Genomic DNA, 26,690 nt, shown 5'->3' with positions numbered 1-26,690 from the left:
TAACAGTACCTGGTTTATTGTGGGTAGCGGGCGTGGGTGAAGGTGGTTTTTGGCCCTTTGTGGGTGTTTAGACCTTGCGGGTGGGTTGCAATAAAATTATTCTAACACCAAAACCGCTAAAGAATAAAAACTATATTATACCAAAATAATACAATACAATAAAAGAAACACCTAACAGCAAAACAAATCAAGAAATAAAACCGCTAGCCAAACCACAAATGTACTAAAAATAAGCCATCCAAATTAAAAAAATTTCATCAAAACAATAAACAGAAATAGAAAAAATACCAATGTATACAAAACAAGCATTTACAAAAAAAAAGGCATTGTCTGTCACTGTATTTATCTGTACCCTAAAGGGGCACAGATTAACACATTAGCAGTCAATGGGCAATGAAAAACATAAAAATAAATGCAATAAAAAACCCTGAAAAAAAACATTTACATATTTTCAATATTTATCATACTTTTTGAAGTCCCTCCGAATCCCGGCGTATCAGGATGCTCTCGATCCGCAACATCATCACCCGCAATCCGTCTCCATCCTCCTTGAAGAACAGCATCAGGTACAGTGAGGGAGAAAGGCCCAATGTGAGTGTATATGTGTGTGTCTTTACTTTTTTAGCTGATTTGTATTTCTCCATTTATTTGTTGGATATTAGTTGAGATATTTTATGGCTTATTAGTTTAGTTCTCTATATAGCATGTTGTTTTGTATATTTATACTTATATCCTTTCTTGCGTGTCATTTTTTGTTTGGCTACCTTTAGTTTATGTATGTTTTTAAATGTTAGTGTGTTTCACTGCTTCTCATTAAAATCTTTGCCGTATTTTCTTTGCTGACTCCGGTTCCCGGTTTTTGTTTCTTATTTATATTTTGTTATTTCAGGTATATTGTGAGTGCTATTTATAGGTGTCTTGTCAGTCTTTTTGTGTTTACATATACAGTGGCAGCCGCCTTTAATCTCCTGCGGCCGTTTCCCAGCGATTTTTAAAATCGCGGGCAGATGCGGCATGTTTTCAGCCGTTTTGGCCGCCGTGGGAGCTTTCAATGTTAAGCGCCATTAGTGCTGTCTGGGAAATGCGGCTGACGCGCGGCAAACTCCGTGACAAACGGAAAACATCCCCGAATTTTTTCGGGGATGTAGGAGGTTAAAAGGGGCCGTAACAGTATATATTATATTAAAATATATTTAAATATATATATATATATATATATTAAAAATATATATAAAAATATATAATCAAAAAAATATATATATATGTGTGTGCGTTTGGGGGGGCGGTAGTGTTTGTGTATTTGGGGGGTCATGTAGGTGTTTGCTTGGGGGGTAGTATATGTATGTATGTATATATTGTGTATTTGTAAATGGCACTGTTTTGCACAGAAAAACAATAAAAAAAAACTAAATAAGGGGAATTATTATTGTGAGCTGCATTTTATTCTCCCACATATTTTGTCGTATGTTTATGCTTATACAGTACATACCTATTAGTGTGTGTACAGTTTATGTATGTGTTTGTGGAGGTGGAATATTCATGCATGTGTTGCAGCTCTCAATATTTTGGAGAAAGACATTTTTTATAAAATGGCTCTTCTTCCTTGAGACATTGCAGACCCTTGGCCTATGCTAACGTGTCATGTGCATTCTGAAGGGAAGTAGCACCCAGATAAGTTCCTGCTTTCCACCACCTTAAAATGGCACAGCAAAAATTAAGTGGCAGCACCTTTATCCTCTCTATATTAAAACAACTCTAAACTATTGATTGTTTACTTGCATTTGAAAAAAACAGGCGGAGATCAGCTGCTCTGGTTATTCTGGTCAGCTAAAGGGTGCTGTTGCACTGGATAAGGCTGAGTTTATAGTAATGCGAAAAATGCATTTTTCGTATACTTCTTCTGCCGGTTGCACGCTGCGGGAACGGGAACCAAGGAGAAGCAGAATCCAGGACGGATGAGCTGACAGGGGTAAGTTTACTGCCCCTGAACCCCGACTTTAATGGTGGTCCCCCTCCATTCTCCGTTTTGTTGTTCCCTCTGACAGTTACAGTGGCGGCAGCCATTAAACTCCTGCGGCCGTTTTCCCGCGATTTTCGAAATCGCGGGCAGATGGGGGCCGTTTTCGGCCGTTTTGGGCGTTGCGGGCGCTTTCAATGTTAAGCGCCATTAGCGCTGTCTTGTCAATGCGGCTGACGCACAGGAATCTCCGTGACAAACGGAGAACTTCCCCGCATTTTTACGGGTATTTAGGAGGTTAAAAGGGGCAGCGGCTGTACTTACACCAATTGGTGTTTCATTCATCCAGCGTAACGCCTGAGTGCATGAGAGTGTTACACTTCTGAGCTTATAGAAAAACAATAAGATAGCTCTAATTTCTGGAAAGGAAAGGCTACCTGCCTATGATATAACTCTGACCCCAGGTCAGACAGATAGATTGGAAAGAATGTTATATCCCTGGCGCTCAGCACTTATATCAAACTATATATAAAGAATATATCAACCAGATTCGATGGTTATGGAAGATCCAATTAAGGGCTCCACATGTAGATGGTTAAACATGGAATGACAATAGAAAAAACAACATAGCGTAATCCTGTATGTTAACTAAAACATATAGATACAAACATACACAAACACAATACAGACAACAAATGCTGAGAACAAACAGGTGACTGATATTAATAAAATGACATTTAATAAAACATATTAATAAACACAAATGATAGGAAGATTAAGAATGAATAGGTTCCATATACACTCTGACTGTAGCTGGAATACCCGCTTACCAGAAGCAAGAAGGTATCAGGCAGTGGATAATTAAAGAGTATCCCCTCTTATTATGGCCAGTCAGCTCCAAGTGGTCACACGCTGCAAGTCGACATCTGCTTCTGGGCGGGGTGCTCTCCTGCTCTCACGGGGACAGACCTCTGTAGATGTGGCTCCAACCTCTTCTCCAACCTCTTCTCCAACCTCTTCTCCCGAGCAACCTGCGCATGCGCAGTCGCAGCTGTAGATCCATGGCAGCAGATTCGTCAGGACTCAGCTCAGCAATGCTATGCTGATAGAGGCGGCAGATTCTCTCGTGCTATAAACGCTGTACTGGTTCAGATCAATATTCAACGGGGATAAAAATAAGAGTGTAGAACGGTACCACCCTACGCGTTTCGGAAGTCATGGCTTCCTTCCTCAGGGGTGAAATAGTAATGACTCAGTCTCTGTATGTTCACATATAAATAGTTCCGGTTAAAAGGTACAGTACATCTATTAGAATGGTCGGACATGCGCAGTTAAAACGCCCATTGGCTGGATGTCTCAGCAGAATAACAAACATTACATGAAACAAAATGTGACAAACAACAACAATAAACAATTTTCAAGTTAAATAATACATAATAAATAAATAATAAATGAATGAATAAGCCATTGGTAATGATATTTCTTCCATGTATGCAGAACATTAGTACCTGGTCTCAAAATGCTATCTTGTATTAGTTATTAATTCCAACTGACCCTTATCAGATGCTCAAATGATTATATTAATGCCATTTCAAAACCTCTTGAGCACCATTATAGGATATATGTTGGACAAAAGAATCCTAAATGTACAATATGCAAATCCATATTCTATATATAACTAAAATATAATTGTAAACGTGGCATAAGCCATGATGTGGAATAATTTTAATATAAATCTAAATATCCAGTGCCCAATATCAATCATTATATAGCTATAACACCTAGTGCAACAGTGCACAAGATAAGAATATGTAAATGAGTACTCTTAGCAAATTATAAATTCTATTTGTGAAAAACTCTAACCTATAAAGTGATACACAAGTCTGTTAGGATTAAGTATATAATGAGTGAATGTATTTGAATGTGCTTAACTACAGGTGAATATTAAAAGACAAGATATAACCTATATAGTGATGGTTATTAATGTAATATATAATATGTACACCGAAAAGTGAAATGTGAATAGTGAATGCGTGTAACTTTATCTAAATAAAGTGTTACCTGTATATTGTGATAACAAATATTGTACTACTTTACAATTAATAATAAAGTGATTTATAATACACTACCTATGTTTACTTACTTGTCTGTTAGAAATGCCTTTAGATCAAACTCTATATTGAGCCCAGACGGTGTAAGGGTCTGGAGCTCATATATCCAGAAAGATTCTCTTCTCCCCAAAAGACTTGTGATGTTGCCACCTCGCCAGTTAGGCGTGAGGGCTTCTATGGCCACACATTTAAGACCTTTTGGATCTTTGCCGTGCACTTGGAGAAAATGATTAGACAAACTATGTGTGATCAAGCCCTTTGAAATATTATAAATATGTTCGTATAAGCGACGTTTGATGGACCTGGTGGTCATCCCCACATACTGCAGACCACAAGGACATTCAAGGAGATAAATGACATTGGTGCTATTACATGTAATATGTTGTTTAATGATGTATGTCTTAGATGTTCTAATGGAAGTAAAAGAAAAAATATTTGCACTGTACTTACAGGCTGTGCATGTACTACAAATATAATATCCTTTAGTGACATTATTGATATGATGTTTATTCCGCCTCAAGGGACAGCTAGGGGCCAATTTTTGGCCTATGTTTGGTGCTTTTGTAAATATAATTTTTGGGTTAATGGGTAATATATCGAGTAGATCTTTATCCTTTCTTAAAATCGGCCAGTATTTGCGAAGAATTTTCCTTATATTTGGAGCCATTTGGTTGTATTGGGTAATGAATGGTATATTAGTTATTGTTTCTGATTTTTTCTGCTTATATTTTAGGAGAGTCATTCTATCTATTGATTCAACTTCGGATATGATTTGGTCCAGTTCATGGGATGGATATTTTCTATCTATGAATTTGTTTTTAAGATCTTGTGCTTGTATGTGAAATACATCTGCTGTGGAACTGTTCCGTTTGAGTCTAATAAACTGCCCTTTCGGTATGTTGTTGATCCACGCCGGGTTGTGAAGACTATTGGCATGTAAATAATTATTTGCTTGAACTGCCTTGAAAAATGTTTTGGTATGTAATGAATTATCCATGATATAAATAACTAAATCCAAAAATTCTATTGAAATATTGCTTGATGCAAAAGTACATTTTAAATTAAATTAATTATCATTCATATAATCCTGGAATAATTTCAACTGTTGTAACGAACCTGACCAAATAAAGAAAATGTCATACAGAGACTGAGTAATTACTATTTGACCCCTGACGAAGGAAGCCACGACTTCCGAAACGAGTAGGGTGGTCCCGTTCTACACTCTACAGCTACATCTTGTTTTTATCCCCGTTGAATATGGATCTGAACCAGTACAGCGTTTATAGCACGAGCGAATCTGCCGCCTCTATCTGCATAGCATTGCCGAGCTGAGTTCTGACGAATCTGCTGCCACGGATCTACAGCTGCGACTGCGCATGCGCAGGTTGCTCGGGAGATGAAGGTTGGAGCCACAGATCTACAGAGGTCTGTCCCCATGAGAGCAGGAGATCACCCCGCCCGGAAGCAGATGTCGACTTGCAGCGTGTGACCGCTTGGAGCTGACTGGCCATGATAAGAGGGGATACTCTTTAATTATCCACTGCCTGATACCTTCTTGCTTCTGGTAAGCAGGTATTCCAGCTACAGTAAGAGTGTATATGGAAACTATTAATTCTTAATCTACCTATCATTTGTGTTTATTAATGTGTTTTATTAAATGTCATTTTAGTAATATCAGTCACCTGTTTGTTCTCAGCATTTGTTGTCTGTATTGTGTTTGTGTATGTTTTTATCTATATGTTATAGTTAACATACAGGATTACGCTATGTTGTTTTTTCTATTGTCCTTCCATGTTTAACCATCTACATGTGGAGCGCTTAATTGGATCTGCCATAACCATCGAATCTGGTTGTATATATTCTTTATACATAGTTTGATATAAGTGCTGAGTGCCAGAGATATAAAACTCTTTCCAACTTCTGAGCTTATAGTAATGGCGACGGCGATGCGACCATGTGACGTTACACGTCGCTGTCTCTATTGTGATTGTTGCACTTCCTAACACTCCTCCTCCCTCTACTCTAGTACCTTCCCATCCTCCTTCAAACATGCAACAGTTATACCATTACTCAAAAACAACAAGGTTGACCCTACCTGTCTTTCTAACTATCGACCTGTCTCCCTCCTGCCTTTTGCCTCCAAACTCCTTGAACGTCTTGTATTCTCTCGCTTGCTCCGTTTTCTCAACACCTATTCTCTCCTAGACCCACTACAATCTAGCTTTCGCACTGCTCACTCCACGGAAACAGCCCTCACTGAAATAACGGATGACTTCAATGCTGTCAAAGATAGAGCTCATTACACTCTGCTCATATTACTCGACCTCTCTGCCGCATTTGACACCGTGGACCACCCTCTTCTCTTTCACATTCTCCATACTTGGTATTCATAACAAAGCTCTATCCTGGATCTCCTCTTACCTCTCCCATAGTACTTTCAGTGTCTCTTCTGCTAACACCTCTTCCTCCTCTATTGATCTCTCTGGGGTACCCAAGGCTCTGTCCTGGGACCTCTTCTCTTTTCTCTGTACACACTCTCTCTAGGGGACCTAATAACATCTCTTGGGTTTAAATATCACCTCTATGCTGACGACAAACAAATTTACTTTTCAACACCCGACCATACACCTGCTGTACAAACCAAAGTTTCTGAATGTCTCTCTGCTATATCATCCTGGATGGCCCTCCACCGCCTTAAACTCAACATGGCAAAAACAGGGCTCCTCATTCTTCCTCCCAAACCTGGCCCTATTCCCTCCTTCCACATTACTGTTGGAACTACGATCATTCACCCAGTAGCCCAAGCACGCTGCATAGGGGTCACACTCAATGCATCTCTCACATTCTCCTCTCACATTCAGAACGTTTCTAAAACCTGTTGCTTTTTCCTCCGCAATATCACTAAGATACGCCCGTTTCTCTGTTGCTCGACTGCTAAAACTCTGACTCAGGCCCTCATTCTCTCCCGTCTTGATTACTGTAACCTCCTACTGTCCGGCCTTCCTGCTTTTCACCTGTCTCCCCTACAATCTATCCTAAACGCTGCTGCCAGAATCACTCTACTCTTTCCTAAATCTGTCTCCGCATCTCCCCTCCTGAAATCCTGCTCCTGGCTTCCGATCAAATCCCGTATCACACACTCAATTCTCCTCCTCACTTTTAAAGCTTTACACTCTTCTACTCCTCCTTACATCTCAGCCCTAATTTCTCGTTATGCACCATCCCAACTCTTGCGTTCCTCTCAAGGATGTCTTCTTTCTACCCCCTTTGTATCTAAAGCCCTCTCCCGCTTAAACCTTTCTCACTTACTGCCCCGCACTTCTGGAATGCCCTTCCCCTCAATACCCGACTAGCACCCTCTCTACCCACCTTTAAGACCCACCTTAAGACACACTTGCTTAAAGAAGCATATGAATATCACTGTGGATTATACTGGACGAATGATACATATAGCTTGGCCCCCTTCAGACGCACTTACCAGAACTCCCTCCTACTGTCTCTGTACGTTCTCCCTACCTACCAATTAGACTGTAAGCTCCTCGGAGCAGGGACTCTTTTTCCTTAATGGTACTTTTATGTCTGTTGCACTTATTCCCACGACCTGTTTATATTATCTGTTATTTATTTTATTACCTCGTGTATTACTACTGTGAAGCGCTATGTACATTAATGGCGCTATATAAATAAAGACATACAATACAATACACTGAGGTGCAGGAGACCTTGGGAGGGCAAAGGGGGCATGGCATAGGCATGACTCATGATGTCACATGAGCAGTTAGCCCTCATTGGCTGAACCGCTCACGTGAAGCTGCCATCGCTGGCCAAGACAAAAATCCTTGGTTTCAGCGATTTTGGTTGCCATGTCGCTGCGCAGCGCCATCGCGGTCGTGCCCAGTATGGGCACCTGCGATGGACTTCAAATACATGTGACCATCGCCAGTACTATAAGCGCAGCCTTATAGAGGGCTAGATGTTCTGTTGCTTCTTAGGAGCATTCTGGAAGCTGTCCTCCTGCTTCCTGCCTTGAACTATCTCCCCTGCACCCTCCACCACCAACAGCATATTTATCATCATCATTATGATACTCCTCCTCAACAGTTTTGTGTTATGTAATACAGTTTGCTGTTGTTTTTGAGGCTAATAAGATCTTGCCTCTCTCCCCAGTGCCCTCACTACCAGTGACATTCAGTCTTCATGATGATGATAATGACAAATGATATGGCATTGGCTGCTGTTGCCCCAATAGTGTGATGGGCTTGTGTGTGTGTGTTTATTTTTTATTTTTATTTAGAAATACTTTAAACTAAATATAAAATAGGTATATACTGTACATTTTAGTTTTCAGTGTACTGGTGATAATAGGAACATTAGTGCTGCTAGTTGTGGACCAATACTTCGGACCAATACTGCCTGCTGCTCACAGAGTGATTGACTATTATCACCACGATCATCATCTTCCCTGCTGCTACCATCAATACCACTACTAGTACTATCAAAGTCGTTTCACATGCTTACTTGTGCCGTTTGTGCACCATACACCCTGCTCATCATCTTCAGCAGAAGCAGCAGCATCTACCTCCTCCATCTGTGGAGCATTACCTCCTTCAGCCATTCATTCTCCCTCCATCTCCTTAGAATCTTGATATAGAAGATTCAGCACCCAAATCTTGATGGTTTGCTGATGAATATGTTTTGGACACATCCAGAGTTTGAGGCATGTCCACATTATAAGACTCCTCATCCTCAGCAGAGTCCTCTTCCCTCTCACACACATTACCACATGTACTTAGTTTGGCATGGATGGTGAGTCTCTTTCTTAGCAGCTGTTAGTTGGACCAGGCTGCTAGCAACATGAATGTGTTTGTGGACAACCTGTTCCTCCCTGATCTGTGTCTCCTAAATCTGACCTGATAAGGATGTCTCTAAAACTTCTAGACTTATTTATTCCTGTTTTAGAAGACGGCTGGGTGTCAAGTACAACTGCTGAACGCTGATGCAGATGTTTCCTAGTAGCAGTTTGTATGACTCTTTTCTTTATAGTGCCACCCTTTCATTGTCTTTTCCTGCTGCCACCATGACCATGTCCATGATAACCATAGCTACTAACACAATGCCACCCTGCCAACCCCTCTCCTTTGCCCCCCAAAATAGACATATTTATATTTCAATGACTCCCTGAATAATCAGATCACCTTCTGTTGTGTACTGCACCGACACACTTTATTCGAGCAAATGCCCGGTTTGTACCTGGCAGATACCTGGAATCCGCCGCTGCTCACCTCTTGCATGCTGCGTTTGCCTTCCCAGCCACGGTTCATGCCTGGCTGACGGGCGGCTGATCTGTTAAATGATAACGAGAAGAATTTACAAGGCTGCAATGTTTCGTTTGTCCACCAGATGGCATAAACTCATGACTTAAGTAATGTGTGGGCTTTGCAAGTTGTTTCGTTTACAAAAAAAGTTACTTTATCCCAGTACAGTATGCTACAGTATTGTAACTTGTCCTTGAGACTGAAGGAAGAGTTGCAAAAAATGTATCAATTTAGGCTTTACATACAGTACAGTATTAAATAAAGACAAAGATCATTTTCACTTACACTATTCTACAGAGACATGAGTGTTCAAGTGGAGCCCACTTTCCAAAAACCTGACAGAAGTTATGCTTATTTGATATGGGCCGCTATTAATGCAACAGAGGATAAGATAACAACAGTTGTTCAAATTTATCAGTATTTTATCGAAAACTATGACTTTTACAGATTTTCGCCAACTCCTCATTTGTGGAAGCATGCAATAAGGAAAAGGTTATGTAGTGACCCCTGTTTTCACCGTATTGAGCCCCAATTTGTTGGAGGGTATTGGTGTGTGTCACAGGGTTTTTCCCGTATCTATGATAATGGAGGCGGCAAAAGGCGAAGGGTCGTGTTAAAACGAAATAAGAAGCAACAGTCCCTGCCAAGCAATGCGCCAGAACCAGAACCAGAACCAGCAGCAGCACCAGCTTATCATGATGCCCCCGCCGTCGGTGACAACTCTGAGATGGATTTCGCAGCCAGTTTTGATGAAGCTTGCATGTACCTAAGCGATTTCCCGCTGACTACAGGTGGGCTAGTCCCTCTGCAAACTATCGACGTGGGTGATGATGAAAGCTGGACTGGAAGTGGGCCGGCGCCGGCGCAAGCTGAATGGGAAATTTAGTAATACTGTACAGTATGGTGAGTACTGTATTTTTGCCGTATTATTTTGGTGGGGCTGGCTGGGTACTTCTTTAGGGGGCTGACCATTACTGTACATTAAAACTTTTCATTTTGTTTTTCCTCAGAAAAGAAAACGCCTAATGGGGGGATTTCGATGGATTATATTGTACTGTATGCTGATGTTTTCCGGCCATACAGTATACTGTGTAATAAACCCGAAAAAATTAAACTATGCATTTATTCTACAGTACATGTTCAGTAAATTACTGCACATACTGGGGGCGAGATGTGTTTGCAGCAGAGAGAGATTAAATAATATTGTACAGTGAGCAGGGGGTTCCCTGAGCCAGAAATTAATGCTCAGGGAACCCCCCCCCTCCTGCTCCTGATCAATATTATTAAAAATACGGAAAATGCTGCGTCATTACCATAGCGGATAGCCGCTAAGGCAATGAAGGGGTTAACCCACCGTGCCCGCTTTATTGTGTGTAGTGGGGATGGGTGAGGGGGGTATTTGGCCCTTGGTGTGAGTTTAGGACTTGCGGGAGGGGGGGGGGGTTGCGGGTGCACTTAACCCCTTCACGACCGTAGCAGTTAATACCGCTACGGTCATGAAGGGGTTAAGCCCTCCCGCTACCCCTCCCCCCCGCAAGCCCTCCCCAACCATCGTTGGGGCGAATACCCCATTCACCCACCCTCCCGCAACCCACAACAATAAAATACACACAGCAGCCGCCAAAAAATAAATAAATAAATGACAATAAATACATTTGAAATACATTTTTATTGATAGTGTAGATGTGCAGGGGGTCTCCGGAGCTGAACCGCATTGGTTTTAGGTCTGGGGACCCCGTGCCCCCCGAGATACAGGCCCCTTTAGGGGGTGCCGGTATCCCTCTGCGTTTAAAGGTCCCGATCACGTGATCGCGGCCTGTAAACCAAGCAGAGCAGAGGGATACCGGCACCCCCTAAAGGGGCCTGTATCTCGGGGGGCACGGGGGCCCCAGACCTGAAACCTGTGCGCTTCAGCTCCGGAGACCCCCTGCACATCTACACTATCAATTAAAATGTATTTCAAATGTATTTATTGTCATTTATTTATTTATTTATTTAGATTTATTTATTAATTGTGCTGCTGCTGCAAGTCGTAAACTCACACAAAGGGCCAAACACCCCCCTCACCCCCAATAAAAAAAATTCACAGCAGCCCCACAATTAATAAATAAATCTAAATAAATAAATAAATACATGAAGAGAAATAAATATATACTGCACAGTATATACTTTGTATATATATACACTGTATATATATATATATACACACATGATGAACCAATAGTACAAATACATGTACTGTAGAATGGTTATCAAAATCATACTGTCCTACAGATAACGCTTCTCTATACAGACAATAATAATAATCCATTTAATAATCCTAACTTATTTTACAATATAAAACATAACATTACAATCCACACAGTACATTGCATTTACATTGTATACTGTAAATGATGCATAGCATTAAATCTATGCACCATATACAGTACTGTACATTCTGCAAATGAATGTTAACAATATAATTGCAAGCTACTCTACCAGTAAACACAAACACTTCCAAACAAGTCAACTACAGTATTTTAACCAATCAAGTAAACCAAAATCAATATATACTGTAAGTACCAACCAGAAAAGACAATTTAAAACCAAACTAACCCTTACAAAACCAAGGATTACATCTATCTAATTGTAAAAAACCTTATACATTATACACAGCATTGTTTAAAGCCCCCTCCCCCCTAATGTTTCTGTTAAGCAGATTACACTGAAGGGAGAGAGATATAAAGGCCTAAAGCCCCTTCCCCCCGAATGTTTGTGTTAAACAGATTACAATGAAGGGAGAGAGATATAAAGGCCTAAAGCCTTACCTGCATTGTTAAACCCTCCCTGCATTGGTAAACCCTCCCTGCATTGATGTCGTGCAGTGTATGTAAATGTGGGGAGGGGGGGGGCCCAATGTGCATAATGTACTGTGAGGTCTAACCACCCTCACCCCCTACCCACATACTGTACCCTTACCCCCCCCCCCCCCCCCCATCCTGGCCATGGCCCCTCACGCACAGCAGCTCCACAATTAATAAATAAATCTAAATAAATACATGAAGAGAAATAAATATATACTTTATATATAAATGTGAGTTTATAAATAAAATAAAGAATATTATTTCTAGGGGCCCTAGAACAGAAGTTCCCACGCCAATTGCGCGCTCATTGCTCTTTTTTTTGCTCTTTTTTTACAATGTTGCTGGTCTTGCGGCTTTGCAGTCTGCAAGCAAAAAGCGCAAAGTGTATGAAGTCTGGGTGAGCGCTTTCCACATTTGATGCCTACGGCACCTTCCCATTTCTACACACTTCAATACCTGCACAGTTGGTAGCGCTTTCCATCCCAGCTACCATTCTGGATATTCACCTCTCACAGGCCATTCTTGCCCGAGTCTGTCCTATCAGACAGGGGCATTAACCTGTATCCACACCACCTGGACAATTTCTCTCTGTCAGAGACTTGTGCTATTTATTTTATATATTTTTGTGTAATTATTCATGCAATTTTATGCTCATTTCATATGTGGTTTTCAACATAAAGTGGCTGCTGGGCCTGATCCTAACTCATACAGTATACAGTAGCGCTTCCCTGTTTGTTTGTTTATTGCAAGCAAAAAGCAGTCTGTAGTACTGAGTGTGAGATAAATTACTGTATTTATCAGTGTTGATCAAAGAGAGTTGATCAGAAGGATTCCCCTTATAAAGTATACAGCACTCTATTGTCATTCTTACAGTACTGTATACTGTAGTAAAGGGTAGACAACACATGGTCTTGCAGTATACTGTATTACTAAAAATCTGTCAGGTTGACCAGAATCACTGCGGATATCAGAAAATAATACAATTTTATTAAAATTGTATTATTTTCCGATATCCGCAGTGATTCTGGTCAACCTGACAGATTTTTAGTAATACAGTATACTGCAAGACCATGTGTTGTCTACCCTTTACTACAGTATACTGTATGAATGACAATAGAGTGCTGTATACTTTATAAGGGGAATCCTTCTGATCAACTCTCTTTGATCAACACTGATAAATATCATATTTATACCCCTTTAGCACCTGTCGTTCCATCCTATGCACCCATTTACTGTACAATGGTGATTGCGGTCGTATTCACGTACTTTATGTGAGATAAATTAAGCAGTTCTTTTATTGCTGAAGTCGCCACAAAAACTTTTATTTACAAATACAGTACAATACAATGGTGAAACATTTCAAGTTAACAGCAATTCAAAACATCAACACACAATAATACATACTGTACTGTATGATTATTTATTTATAATACAGTATACAGCTCTGTACTGTATACAGTATGCAGTATACAGTATACTGTACTATATTTGGGCCTTGTCTTTGGGGGTTTATTCATGCAATTATTAGGGTGACCTGCCGTTGGAAATACTGACACAGTTCAATCCTACAGCTACACCACCCACCCCCTCCAGTACAATCCTACAGCTACACCACCCACCCCCTCCCTTAGAGTTTTTAATCCCTCCCTGGCCAAGCATCAATCGTCTGGCTAATCCAATCCATTGTTTTGTTAATCTGGCCCTGGGCTGGCTACGGTAACAAGATTCAGCAGGAGGCCAGCCAGAGTACTGTATCATCCCACCATCCACCTTCCTTAGAGGGAGGCCTGCCTGCTTTGGAAAAATCCCCTCTCGAATTTGAAATGTAAATCTGATGTGCATCCGTTTGCTTACAGTAACTGTTCTGTTCAGAACAGCCACTGCTTCTAAATTACTGAAAATATACAGGATAAATATACAGTAATGTGAAATAATCGTACAATATACAGTAATGTGAAATAATAGTACAGTAGTTCATTGAGAGAGGAGAGGTTTTGTGTACATCATTACTGCTGTTTATATACTGTACATTTGACTGCACAAGCAGATTTGACGAACACAAGGCCCCCCCTCCCCCTTGGGCACCCTTTTTCCTGGAACGACAAGAAAACAAAACTTTGTTCAGTTACTGTACTGTACTGTATGTGCGTACTGTATTATGGTAGAACTACTGTACAGTAGGTGGCTGGTGCAGCTTTCTCTGGAAAGAAAAAAATGGAGCAGTTAGTAGGCAGTTACTGTAGTACTGTCAAACTAGTCTACTGTACTGTATACTGGAACTACTGTATACTCTGACTATTGGGAAAGAAAAAATCTGTGCCATACTTACCTGTATCATACTGTACTTACTGTACAATACTACAGCACTGTACTACTTTCCTGATGCTTGCCCATTGCGCGCGATGACAATGGGCAACACAGTGGCAATATGGTCTATATATTTATTGCATCGTTCCACGGTGAGTACATCGTTCCAAAAACTCATTATGGCTGTATACAACTCGTCCTTCTTGGAGGGTTTCGCCACTTTATGGTCCTTTATGGTCCACTTTATGGACCTTTATGGTCCACTTTAAGGATGTGGTCCTTCAGCTGATGCCAGACCATTTCGATCGGATTGAAGTCTGGCGATCTGTGATTGGAAAGAAAGGACAATTAGTTTAAGAGATACAGTACACAGTAAAAACAGTGGGGAACATATAAATGGGACACGGTCTACTGCACTTACTCCGCTGGCGTCTTCACCCAGTTGATGCCGCGCTCAAGGATATGCGCCGTCGACGCGGTGTGCTTGGGATCATTGTCCTGGGAAAAGCGATGACCATTGGGAAAGTCTTGTGTGATGTATCGCACTATCACGGGCACAATGTTGTCTTGGAAGAAATCTTTATTCATGATTCCTATAGCAAGAAAAGAAAAGTGCTCAATAGTACAGTACAGTGCATACGGTAAGGCAACACTAGTCAAGTACAGTGCATTAGGCGGCATTATATTTGAGAAATTGTACCTTCAAAGACGACAATGCATCCCGGTCCACGCCTAGAGATGGCACCCCACACATGCAGCTTCACAGGGTGTTTTGGCCGTGGCTTCAAAGTTATGCGGCCTTTTTTGTGGAACGCAAATCTTGCAAATCTCTCCAGCGACACAGTAGACTCATCAGTGAAGATGCAATCCTGGAAAGTCTCACCGCTGTCGATCCATGCCTGGGCCTGGAGCACTCTTTTTTTTTTTTTTTTTTTTTTTTTTTTTGTGAAAATACAGCATATATACATTTTATTTCCAGTACTGTGACATGCATTATTCATATCTCTTATGTATAACAGCTGAGCGCAAACATTGTCATCAAAACATAGTTATAAGTATTGACATAATCTTAAATAATAAATAATCATAAAGTAAAGTTAGGTGGGGGGGGGGAGGGGAAGAGGGTGGGAGGGGGAGGGAGGACGGGATGCCGCGACTCTGCTCATCGCCTCCGAGACCGATGTCTAGTTTAATTTGTTGCTGCTGGGTGGGCTACTCCATCACCGGAGAACGCATCTAGCTACTATTAAAGCAAAACGGTGGAAATCTCCACCCCAGGGATGTCTGTCTGGGCCAGCCAAGGCGTCCAGACTTTTAGGAAATTTTCGCCAGTGTCATTGACTAAACTTGTCAATTTTTCCATCTGGCATATGAACCAAATTTTGTTCCGAATTTTGGGGATAACAGGAATTTCACTTTGTTTCCATAATGCTGCGATCTCGCACCGCACGGCTGTAGCAAAATGAGCTATTAGTTTAAGAGTTGCCTTTGAGAAGCCCTGTCGTGCTCTTCCCAAAAGGAAGAGCCCGGGGTCAAATGGGATGTCGAGGCCTAAAAGCCTCTGAAGCCAATTGATGATTTTTTTCCATAGTGGACTCAGCCGGGGGCAGGACCACAGCATATGTAACAGATCAGCGGGTTCTCCACACTGTCTAGGACAGAGCGGAGAACTACCGTGTACAAATTTGGATAGTCTAAGCGGGGTGAGGTACCACCTCATTAGGACCTTATATGCGTTCTCCTTTAATGTTGTGCAAATCGAGCTCTTAGCAGCTGTTGTTGCTATTTGTGTCCACTCGTCTAAATCTAGGGTCTCCCCTAAGTCTGTTTCCCATTTTAGCATGTAGCCTAGTTTGTGGGTGACTTTAATTCCAGAACCGATCACTTCTCTATACATCTGCGATGTGAGTCCCTTCGTATTAGTCTCATTCAGACAGAGCTTTTCGAAAGTTGTCAATGGTGGATATGGGGTTGAGTTGTTGTAAAAGGCTCTGATCTGGAGGTATCTATAGAATTCTGATTGTGGGATATTTTTCTCTTCTCTAATTTGTGCAAATGATATGAGTTTGTTGTCCACCACCAGATCTTGTAATCTCATAATATTATGCTGTTTCCAAATTTGAAAGTTAGCGCTAGGCATACCCGGAGCAAAGTGTGGGTTACCCCATAGGGTTGTCATCAGGGATTTTTTGGACGTAAGTCCGCATCGAAATTTGGTAACATCCCAGATTGCTAATGAGTTGGTCATTGAGGATAGCGGCTGAAGTATAGCGGATTTTCTTGCTATTTTTGGAGTCCATAATAGGTTGCTTAGTTCCAATGGGGAACAGGCTTTGCTTTCCAATGCGACCCATCGCTTCAAATCAGGGTTTGTTTGCCATTGGGAGAGTTGACATAGTTGGGCCGCTCGATAGTATGAAATTAAGCAAGGTACTGCTAAGCCCCCTTCTGTTGGGTGTTTCATTAGGATCTGACTATTTATTCTAGGTTTTTTGCCTCCCCAAATAAATGTAAAAATGGCGGATTGTAGATCTCTAATTTCCTTCAAATTTAACGGTACTGGGAGGGTTTGGAATAAGTATAAGATGCGTGGGAGAACATTCATTTTTATGCTATATATTTTTCCTATCCAAGAGATATTGAATTTCGCCCACCTTCTTATATCCTCCTTCAGTGCTTTAATTAATTTGGGATAGTTTGCTTTATAAATTGATTTATATTCACTTGTAATAAATACCCCTAAGTATTTAATTGCCTTAGGTTGCCAGCGAAAGTTGAAGTTTAAAGAGATCAGTTTTTCTTCTGGTTTTGGAATGGTAACGTTCAGGGCTTCTGACTTTGACTGGTTTATTTTAAATCCTGAAATTTTGTTGAACTTATCTAATAGGCTGAAGAGGTTAGGGAGGGAGGTGAGTGGTTTAGACAAGACCATTAGCACATCGTCAGCATAGAGGGCTATTTTGTGGGATTGATTATCTAATTTGAGACCGGAAATATCCGGATTCTCTCTCACATGTGCCGCTAACGGTTCCATGCACATGGCAAAGAGTAAGGGCGAGAGGGGGCAACCCTGTCTCGTGCCACTCTTGATCTTAAATATGTCCGAGGGGTAGCCTTGGTGCATCACTTTGGCTGTCGGACCAGAGTACAGCGCCATAATAGCTGATATTAATTTATTCTCGAAACCAAATGCTCCAAGTGTAGCTTTTAAGTATGCCCAGTCGATCCTATCAAAGGCCTTTTCTGCATCTAGACTTAACACCATAATTTTTACTTTTTGCGATTTGGCTACTTCTAGCAGATCAACGATTCGACGGATATTATCTCCCGCTTGTCTATCTTTAATGAATCCGACTTGATCTGGGTGTATTAGTCTAGGTAGGATCTGACTTAATCTATTGGCAATCAATTTAGCATAGATTTTAATGTCCGTGTTGATAAGCGAGATAGGTCTATAACTTTTACAATCTAATGGGTCTTTGCCAGATTTATGAATTACGGAGATTGACGCTTGGAGCATGTTTTCGGGGAAGGGTTGTCCTGCCAAAACCGCGTTGAACATTTTGAGCAGGTATGGGGCCAAAATTTTGCTGAATTTTTTATAATAGAGGCCCGAGAAGCCATCTGGACCCGGGGCCTTCGAGGTCTTAAGGTTGTCTATAACTAGATCTAGCTCTTCTATGGTAAAGTCGAGACTCAGTCGCCCTCTCTCCTCAACCGTCAGCTTTGGTAGTTTTGAACTCGAGAGAAATGACTCACGAGATCGTTCGGTATTTTGGTTATGTACTATTTTATCCCCATTATATAGTTTCTCATAGAATGACTTGAATTCTTCAACAATTACAGATGGATTGCCAGAGATAGAGCCCGAGGATCTTTTAATGGCTTGTATACTATAATTAGGGGGTCTGTCTCTCAGTTTGTTGGCGAGCATAGTATCTGGCTTATTTGCTTTATCGAAAAATTTCCTCTTTGACCAATTCAGGGACATATCAGCCTGGGATGTTAATAGAAGATTTATTTCTATTTTGGCATCTCTTATTGGTTTGAGTAGGTTGGGGTTATTGGATTGTTTATGTTTGTCTTCTAGGGTTTTCAATTTAGGATGTAGTAAATTTAACTTGTATTCACGTTCTCTCTTTTTTCTAGACGCTATACTAATAAGTGTGCCCCTGAGCGTGGCTTTATGAGCCTCCCATAGGGATAGATAGGAGTCTACTGAACCATCGTTCAGTTGGAAAAATTGCTCTATTTCGTTGGCCACTAATTGAGCGGTGAAAGGGTTCTTTAATAGGGCTTCATTAAGTTTCCAGTTTGCTCTAGGTCTGTCCAGAATTAGCTGGGTGCACCGTAGCTCTATAGGCGCATGATCTGACCATGAAATATCATGGATCCCTGTATGGGAGATCTGCGGGACCAGTCTGCTAGAGATAAAGAAGTAATCGATTCTGCTATAAGTTGAATGCGGGTGGGAGAAGAAGGTATAATCCCTGTCGTGGGGGTGTTGTTCCCGCCATATGTCTAGCAGTTGGTTTTTTGCTAGACCCCTACGTAGGGCCTTTGGGATAGCCTTTGGGTAACGCTGAGTTTGATGTGACCTATCGAGCTTGGGATTTAGAGCTAGGTTAAAGTCTCCTGCTACAATTATGGGACCCTTGGCAGTTGTATGTAGTTTGTTGAAAAAGGTCGTGAAGAATTGTGGCTCTTGGATATTGGGGGCATACAGTGTTGCCAATGTTAGTGGTTGATTATTTAGGGTGCCTATTAGGATTAGGTATCTGCCTTCCTTATCTTTGAGGGTTTTCTCTAGATGGAAAGGGCATTTATTGTGAAAGATGATGGCTACTCCTCGTTTTTTTGTAGTAGACGAGGAGGTATAGAATTGTCGGAAGTGTTTGTCCAGGTATTTTGGAGTGTTCTTAGAGCTAAAGTGTGTTTCCTGGATTAGGATAATGTCCGCCTGCTTTCTTTGATAGTCAGTACAAGCTACCTTTCTCTTGCTTGGGCTATTGAGGCCTTTTACATTGTGAGATAATATAGTCAGCCCCATGGTAAGATGTATTGGAGGGCTAGTGTAAGTGGGATCTGTGTGTTATACAGAGTGGTGGGGTGTGGTACCTGTACATCCAGTGTCTTTGGAGCGATTGTGTTGCAGAGGCGGTCATTGATTTCGGACAGATGTCGCGGCATTCCGGTGGGGAGCGGAGGGGGAGGAAAGGAGACAAAAAACATTAGTAACATAAACAACAGTGGAGAACCAATAAGGGTCAAAGACTCTTGTGGATCTCTTGCCTTTGGGAGGGCAAATTGCCAGCAATTATCTGCACAGCCTGTGCAGTTGCCCCTGGAGTTTGGGGCATGCTCCTCCCAGAGGACTTTGTGGCTTGTCCTATAATAAGCTAGGACATGCCATGTCGGCTTCATGACGATAGCCAGGGAAGGGAGAAGACTCCCCCTCGACTTTTGTGGATGAAAATACAACTAGCGTGAACTTTGCATAACAACAATTTTTTTTTTTTTTTTTTTTTCCCCCATTATTTTTATTTTATTTTTTATATGGGGATAAGGTAACACAGAGACCAGCCAGGCGGACGCTATGGTGGATGTCTGCATTAAGGGGACAGCTACCTGTCAGGAGAGTAGTTCCTCATAGGGAGGGATTTATACTAGGGGGGTCTCAGCTGTGGGATCAGTGCTCTTACGATGCTAAGAAGGGCATTGATAATGTGGAGATCACTAGTTAGCACCTCTAGCTCACAGTCCCTCCCTTGCTTGTCTTCCCCAGGTATCGCACAATATATATATAATACAGGCGGCAGGGGGGGGGAGGGGGCGAACCATGACTCTCTTTCTATATAGTGGCGGTCATGCCCCGTGTCCCGTCGCCCCCACCCCACCCAACCCCCTCCGATAAACACTGACCCACCCCCCCATCACATTGGGTTTTCTGTGCCACTATGCCCATGGGTGTGCACATTCCCCCCAGGACTAACGGGAAGTCCTTTGTGATGACGCCTCCATGACGCCGCAGGATCAGCTGTCCACACCGAGGGGTGAGTTGGGCATGGATATGGGGGGAGAAGCGGCCGCCAGATGCGTCAACCGCATATATCGGGATTCTTTAGTGTGCCCCCTGTAGGGAGTGGGGGGCGCCCCCGTCATCTGTGTCTCCCTCTTCTGCAGTGCTGCATGGACCCTTCAAGATGGCTGCTGGCCGCCTCCGAGTGCAGAGCGCTTCCGCGGGGGTAGCAAGATGGCCGCCGTCTCAAACCAAACTTTTGAAGGTCCCAACTTTATGGACAACGTGGATGGACAAACGAGCAGTCCAGTGGTCGTGCCGCTTTAAGGCTCAACTGGTTGTTGCCGGACCTCAGTTAAGGGCCATATCCCGTGACTTGCTGCGTTGGCGAGTCACTCGGTTCCAGCCCGGCTCCGGGGAGGCTGTTTCTGCGACTTGCAGGTGCGTAATTTGTTCCTTGAGGCCCAGCTTCACTAGAAAGCGGTCTTGGTCTTCAGGGGAGCGTAGTATGTGTGCGGCTCCATTCTTTAGGACCTGGAGACCGAAGGGGAATACCCACCGGTACCTGATCCCCTTGTCTCGGAGGAGTCTGGTGACCGGGCCAATGGCTTTGCGCTTAAGCAGGGTAGTCGGTGAGAGGTCCTGGAAAATCAGGAGTTTGATCCCCTCAAACTCCACGGATCCCTTTGCGCGTGCGATTTGGCAGACTGCTTCTTTAATTCTAAAAAAGTGTAGCCTTGCGATGATGTCTCTCGGGGGATCGTTTGGCTGGGGCTTGGACCTGAGGGCCCTGTGACATCTGTCAAGATGGAGATCCGCTTCAGGCCTGTCAGGGAACAGGCTTGTCAGCCATTTTGTGAGGAACTCCTCCGGATCAGCGATCTCCTCAGGGACTCCTCTCACCCTGATGTTGTTGCGCCGATCGCGGTTTTCGGCATCTTCTTGTTTAAGCGCAAGTTCATTTATTTGTGCCTGCAAGTTTGTGGTCACTTTTTCAGTTTTGCGGACCGCTTTGATCGTTGAATCTAGCCGCGTCTCTACTTCGTCGGTTCTGGCGCCAATTCCGGCAATGTCTCTGCGAAGATCAGAGAGTTCAGAGTGTAAGTGAGATTTTAGTTCATCACAGAACTCTCTCATGATCCTGCGTGTCATAGCTTCCGTGGACCGGAGTTCTGATTGTTCCATAGGCGGATCATCCTCAGAATCAGAAGTGACATGCGGTGGTGAGGGTCCCATTCTGTGGGTGCGGGCCGGATCAGTTTTATTAAAGTAGGTAGTGAGAACTGCCTTGGTTTTGCCCGATTTTGTTTTGGCTTGCATCTCTGTATGCTCCTATCGTGATTTAATCCCGTTTTGTGGCGTTCACGCTAGTTTTAGTGCACTTTAAATGCTTCTAGTCTGGCGAGGGGGAAGGAGCTCTTCACTCACGCATCCATTCCCTTAGCCTTCGCGCATGCGCCTTCATTTCTTTATTTTTTAATCGTAGGTAGCCAAGCATTGGGGAGCTCCAACGTCAGGGGAGGTTTTTCTGCACAGTGGCTGTATATATATATATTTTTTTCCTTTTTTTTTTTTTTTATTGTGAAGATTAGGGCTGGGGAGAGAGTGTGTTGGAATACAACTCAGAGCCCTGTTTTTCAGCTTTTCTGTGGTGCATATGCTTGTGTGTTACTCAGGCTGGTTAGTTTTTGTGTTTTGGTGTTTTTTATTTATTTATGTGCCTGGGGGGAGATATACCTTTAAATCCAACCTGCGGCGGCCATCTTGGATTTCGCCGACACGCAGGCTGGAACGCAGAGATCCAGGCAGCTCCGATCCTGCTGTAGCAGCTGTTCTCAGCCCCCCTCCGCACCACAACAGTGCAGGCAGATCGATGGCAGCACAGGGAGGCCGGGGGGAATAGCAGGAAGGCGCGCTGGTCAGATTTTCTGCCGGCCGGGAGAGGTAAGGGCTGCGTGCAGCTACAGAGCCATGGCGGCCATGTTAATTAGCCTCCAGTCGCACCCGAGCCCTCCGCCACCCCCGCAGACCCCACAGGTAGTCTCAGTCCCCAGTAGGGACGGCAGGAGGTGTGTGGGGGGGGGGGAGCGCAGGACCACGGAGCAGGAAGGCGCGCTCTGACGGACCGCTGGCCGGGGGAAGGTATGACCGGTACTCAGCTCTCTTTCCCTCACAGAGCAATGGCAGCCATTTTGGGTGCCATGTCCCGCTGATAGTCTGCTGGCTACTCCCTCACTTCTTCCTCCAGAGCGCGCAGGGGGAGATATGCTCAGGCGGGGGACAGGCTGCAGCACTCGTGAGGAAGGGCGATCAGGCCCCGGGGGACTGAGGCTCAGGTGTGGGTACAGCTCGCAGCACCCGTGAGCCCCCTAGGTGGAATGGCGCCGAGTGACAGGGGTGTGTAGCGCTCGGGAATAGGGAGACAGGCTTGGCAGTTGACAGCTCTGCTACAGCCGAGACCCGTGGGAGGAGGGGTGTCCAGGAAGAGAGATTTTCCTAATTTGGGTTGGCAGGAGCGGGAGGCAGACCAGGTTCCAATTTAATTGTTTAAAGGGGGGTTGGGGGGACAGATCTGCGAGTCAGCTCGCCTGTGTATTCTCCAGGGTCTCAAGAGGAGAGGGCAGAATCCAACTCACGTTTTTTCAGCTCTGTTCTTATACTTTTCTGTTCTGTGATAAAGTCAAATATGTTGTATTTTGCATCTGTGTGTGAGTGCCTGATTTTATGGTTTTATTGAGTGCCTGTTTATCCGTTTGATACTGCAGGGCCTCGTGTCTCTTCGGCCTACAGTAGGTTTACATGCAGCCACACCATCTAGGCCCCATAAGTGGGTAATTTCCCCAAATATAGTCCGATTTGATCAAGTCTCAGTTTGTGGTGATCCCCAGCTCTACTACACTCTAAATCTGTGTCTTTTTTGGTAATTAGAGCGACGATGCCCTGTGATGGATAAAGCTTGTGGTTTTGCTATCCAGGAGCTTAAGCACTACACGTCCATCTTGCCTGAGCTCCAAGCCACGCCCCCATGGAGCACTCTTTTGATTTTGTTTGCGTCCCGTATCATGGGGTACGCTCTGTAATGACAATGAATAAAAAATGTTAGCGTCACAGCGCAGTACAGTTTGCAAAACAACACTTTTACTTTACAGTACAGTTCCTCCTGTACTGTCCACTACTAACCTCACACGTCCATATTTCCATCCAATTCTGCGTCTCATCTTCTTTATGCTGCTCTCGGATACAGTCAGATTGTGGTTTTCCTGAAGAGTGTTTTTAACCCTTAATGCGCTCCTCTCATCATTCTCCTCACTTATTCTGTCCACCAGAAGAGTAGTCTCCCTACAATGCAAAGAAATTATATTGTGTTATTAATATGCAGCAATATAAAATGTATACTGTATACTGTACATGTAATGTTGTAATATACAGTAAATATAAATATACAAAAAATGTATACTGCTGTACTATAAATATAAATAGACAAAATATACAGTATACAGTACTGTTGTAATATAAATATACTATATAAATATACTGTTGTTATATCATAATAAATACACATCATATACTGTATATTCCGTTGTAAGATGAATTGCAATATACCAAAAGTGTATACTGCTGCACAAAAAATATAAATTGACCACACATACAGTACACTACAGTATATACTGTTGTAATATAATAAATATACTATATAAATACGGTATACTGTTGTTATATCATAATAAATACACATCATACACTGTATATTCCGTTGTAAGATGAATTGCAATATACCAAAAGTGTATACTGCTGCACAAAAAATATAAATTGACCACACATACAGTACACTACAGTATATACAGTTGTAATATAATAAATATACTATATAAATACGGTATGCTGTTGTTATATCATAATAAATACACATCATATACTGTATATTCCGTTGTAAGATGAATTGCAATATACCAAAAGTGTATACTGCTGCACAAAAAATATAAATTGACCACACATACAGTACACTACAGTATATACTGTTGTAATATAATAAATATACTATATAAATACGGTATACTGTTGTTATATCATAATAAATACACATCATATACTGTATATTCCGTTGTAAGATGAATTGCAATATACCAAAAGTGTATACTGCTGCACAAAAAATATAAATTGACCACACATACAGTACACTACAGTATATACTGTTGTAATATAATAAATATACTATATAAATACGGTATACTGTTGTTATATCATAATAAATACACATCATATACTGTATATTCCGTTGTAAGATGAATTGCAATATACAGTACCAAAAGTGTATACTGCTGCACAAAAAATATAAATTGACCACACATACAGTACACTACAGTATATACTGTTGTAATATAATAAATATACTATATAAATACGGTATACTGTAGATGTACACTACAGTTTTCTATATTTTTTTTGGTTAAGTTTTATAAATACAGTATACTTACGCATTTGTTATCTTTGGTGCCTTTTTGCGGTCTCTGTTTTTTCCTTGTGCATGATAGCACACGGTGCTTGATGGCACAACGAGGCCAGAAGCAGTTAACCAGCGCTGGATATCTGCAATTCGTTTTCCGCTCATGTACATCTCCTTCATTCTCATGCTGAGATCCTTTGAAATCTTCTTAACAGGCATTGCTGCGAGTACTGTAGAAAGAAATACAAACACAAGAATGTGTATTCGATGTTTAGTCGATGTGTATTCAATGTGCAGTGAATCCACAAAATGGATGGTGTATTTATATGTTAATGACTCACATAACAGACCACCCACTTTCAACACCTGTACCTGGCCACCATGCATAAAAGGTTGTACACGTTGCATAGCCCACCACTTGCTGATCTTTATCTGAGCCATTGTCCAGATACTGCATTGTGCCTCCCGCTTACATGGAGCAGCCCCGGTTCTATGGATGAAAGAATCATCTCACCTCTGCTGTGCCTGCCACACTGAAAAAGAGAAAGGCAGTTACCGTTTCCAAGCCAAAGGCAAAGCGACAGGCTAAGGCCAACAAAGAAAACCTTCTGCTGACCCCAAAGGCTAAGGCTTTTAAAACACGTCAGCCTTATTATGTGAAGAAGAAATACGGTACTGTGCTCGGTACGCAAGACGAATGGCAGCCAACTCACCGAATCCCATAAGCTTCGACGACTCTGCTGTAGCTGTCCCGGAAATCTTCAGCCCGGCTTCTCCACCCCCATCTTCTCCGGTTCCATCTGAAGATGCTGCTGCCTCTGAAATTAACGGGTCACTGTCTCCTTTGCTCTTGGACGACTCTGCTTCTCTCCCGGAAATCCAGCGGTCACCTTCTCCATCCCTCTTCCACCACGCTGCAGCTTCTCCTGTACCAGGCATCCCCACGTCACCTCTTCCACTCTCCATCGATGCCGCTTCTCTCCAGGGAACCCCCATCTCATCCTCCGTTGCACCCATCCCCCCAGATCTCCAGATGCCATGCACAAGCAGCTCGTTAGACCGGATCCTGAATGGGCTAAGTGTGGATCTCCCCGGGAATTCTAGTGTGCTGGCAAAGCTAGATCTGCTTCTGGAGTCGGTGCTACATATGGAGCAACGGATGCTACAAATGGAGCAGCGGCTGGATCAACGGATGCTACATATGGAGCAACGTATGGATCAACGGATGGACAAGATAGAGGCAGACATAGCGGGCATACATTATTTGCTCGGTGTTAATGCCCCTGTTTCCCCGACGCTGGAGCAGGGGGGTGACATGGATGTGATGCATGGTACCTTCGACCCCCTTCCATCACCAAGCACACCCCCTCCACCAGAAGATACAGTGTACTATGCTATTGAGGAGGACATGACAACCCCGTCAAGACCACGCCAGGAGACAACCCGGCGACCACTACCGGAGGAAAGCTTCCTCCCAGACACCCTACCATTGCCCATCGCCTCAAGTACACCCGCTCCCAAAAGACCTCCTACACCCGCTCGCATAGAAACAGTGCCCGACATCTCCCTGTGCGATCTGCCACCGGCGCTGAGGGAGAAGTATAGGGTGAGGAGTGCTGGTATACCACACAAGTATGCCTTGATCATATTTAAACACCATGTTCCCTACACATTGTACTGCGAGTGGGTGT

This window comes from Ascaphus truei, chromosome 5, assembly GCF_040206685.1.
Source record: "Ascaphus truei isolate aAscTru1 chromosome 5, aAscTru1.hap1, whole genome shotgun sequence".
NCBI lineage: Eukaryota > Metazoa > Chordata > Amphibia > Anura > Ascaphidae > Ascaphus > Ascaphus truei.
This window is presented reverse-complemented; position numbering follows the sequence as displayed.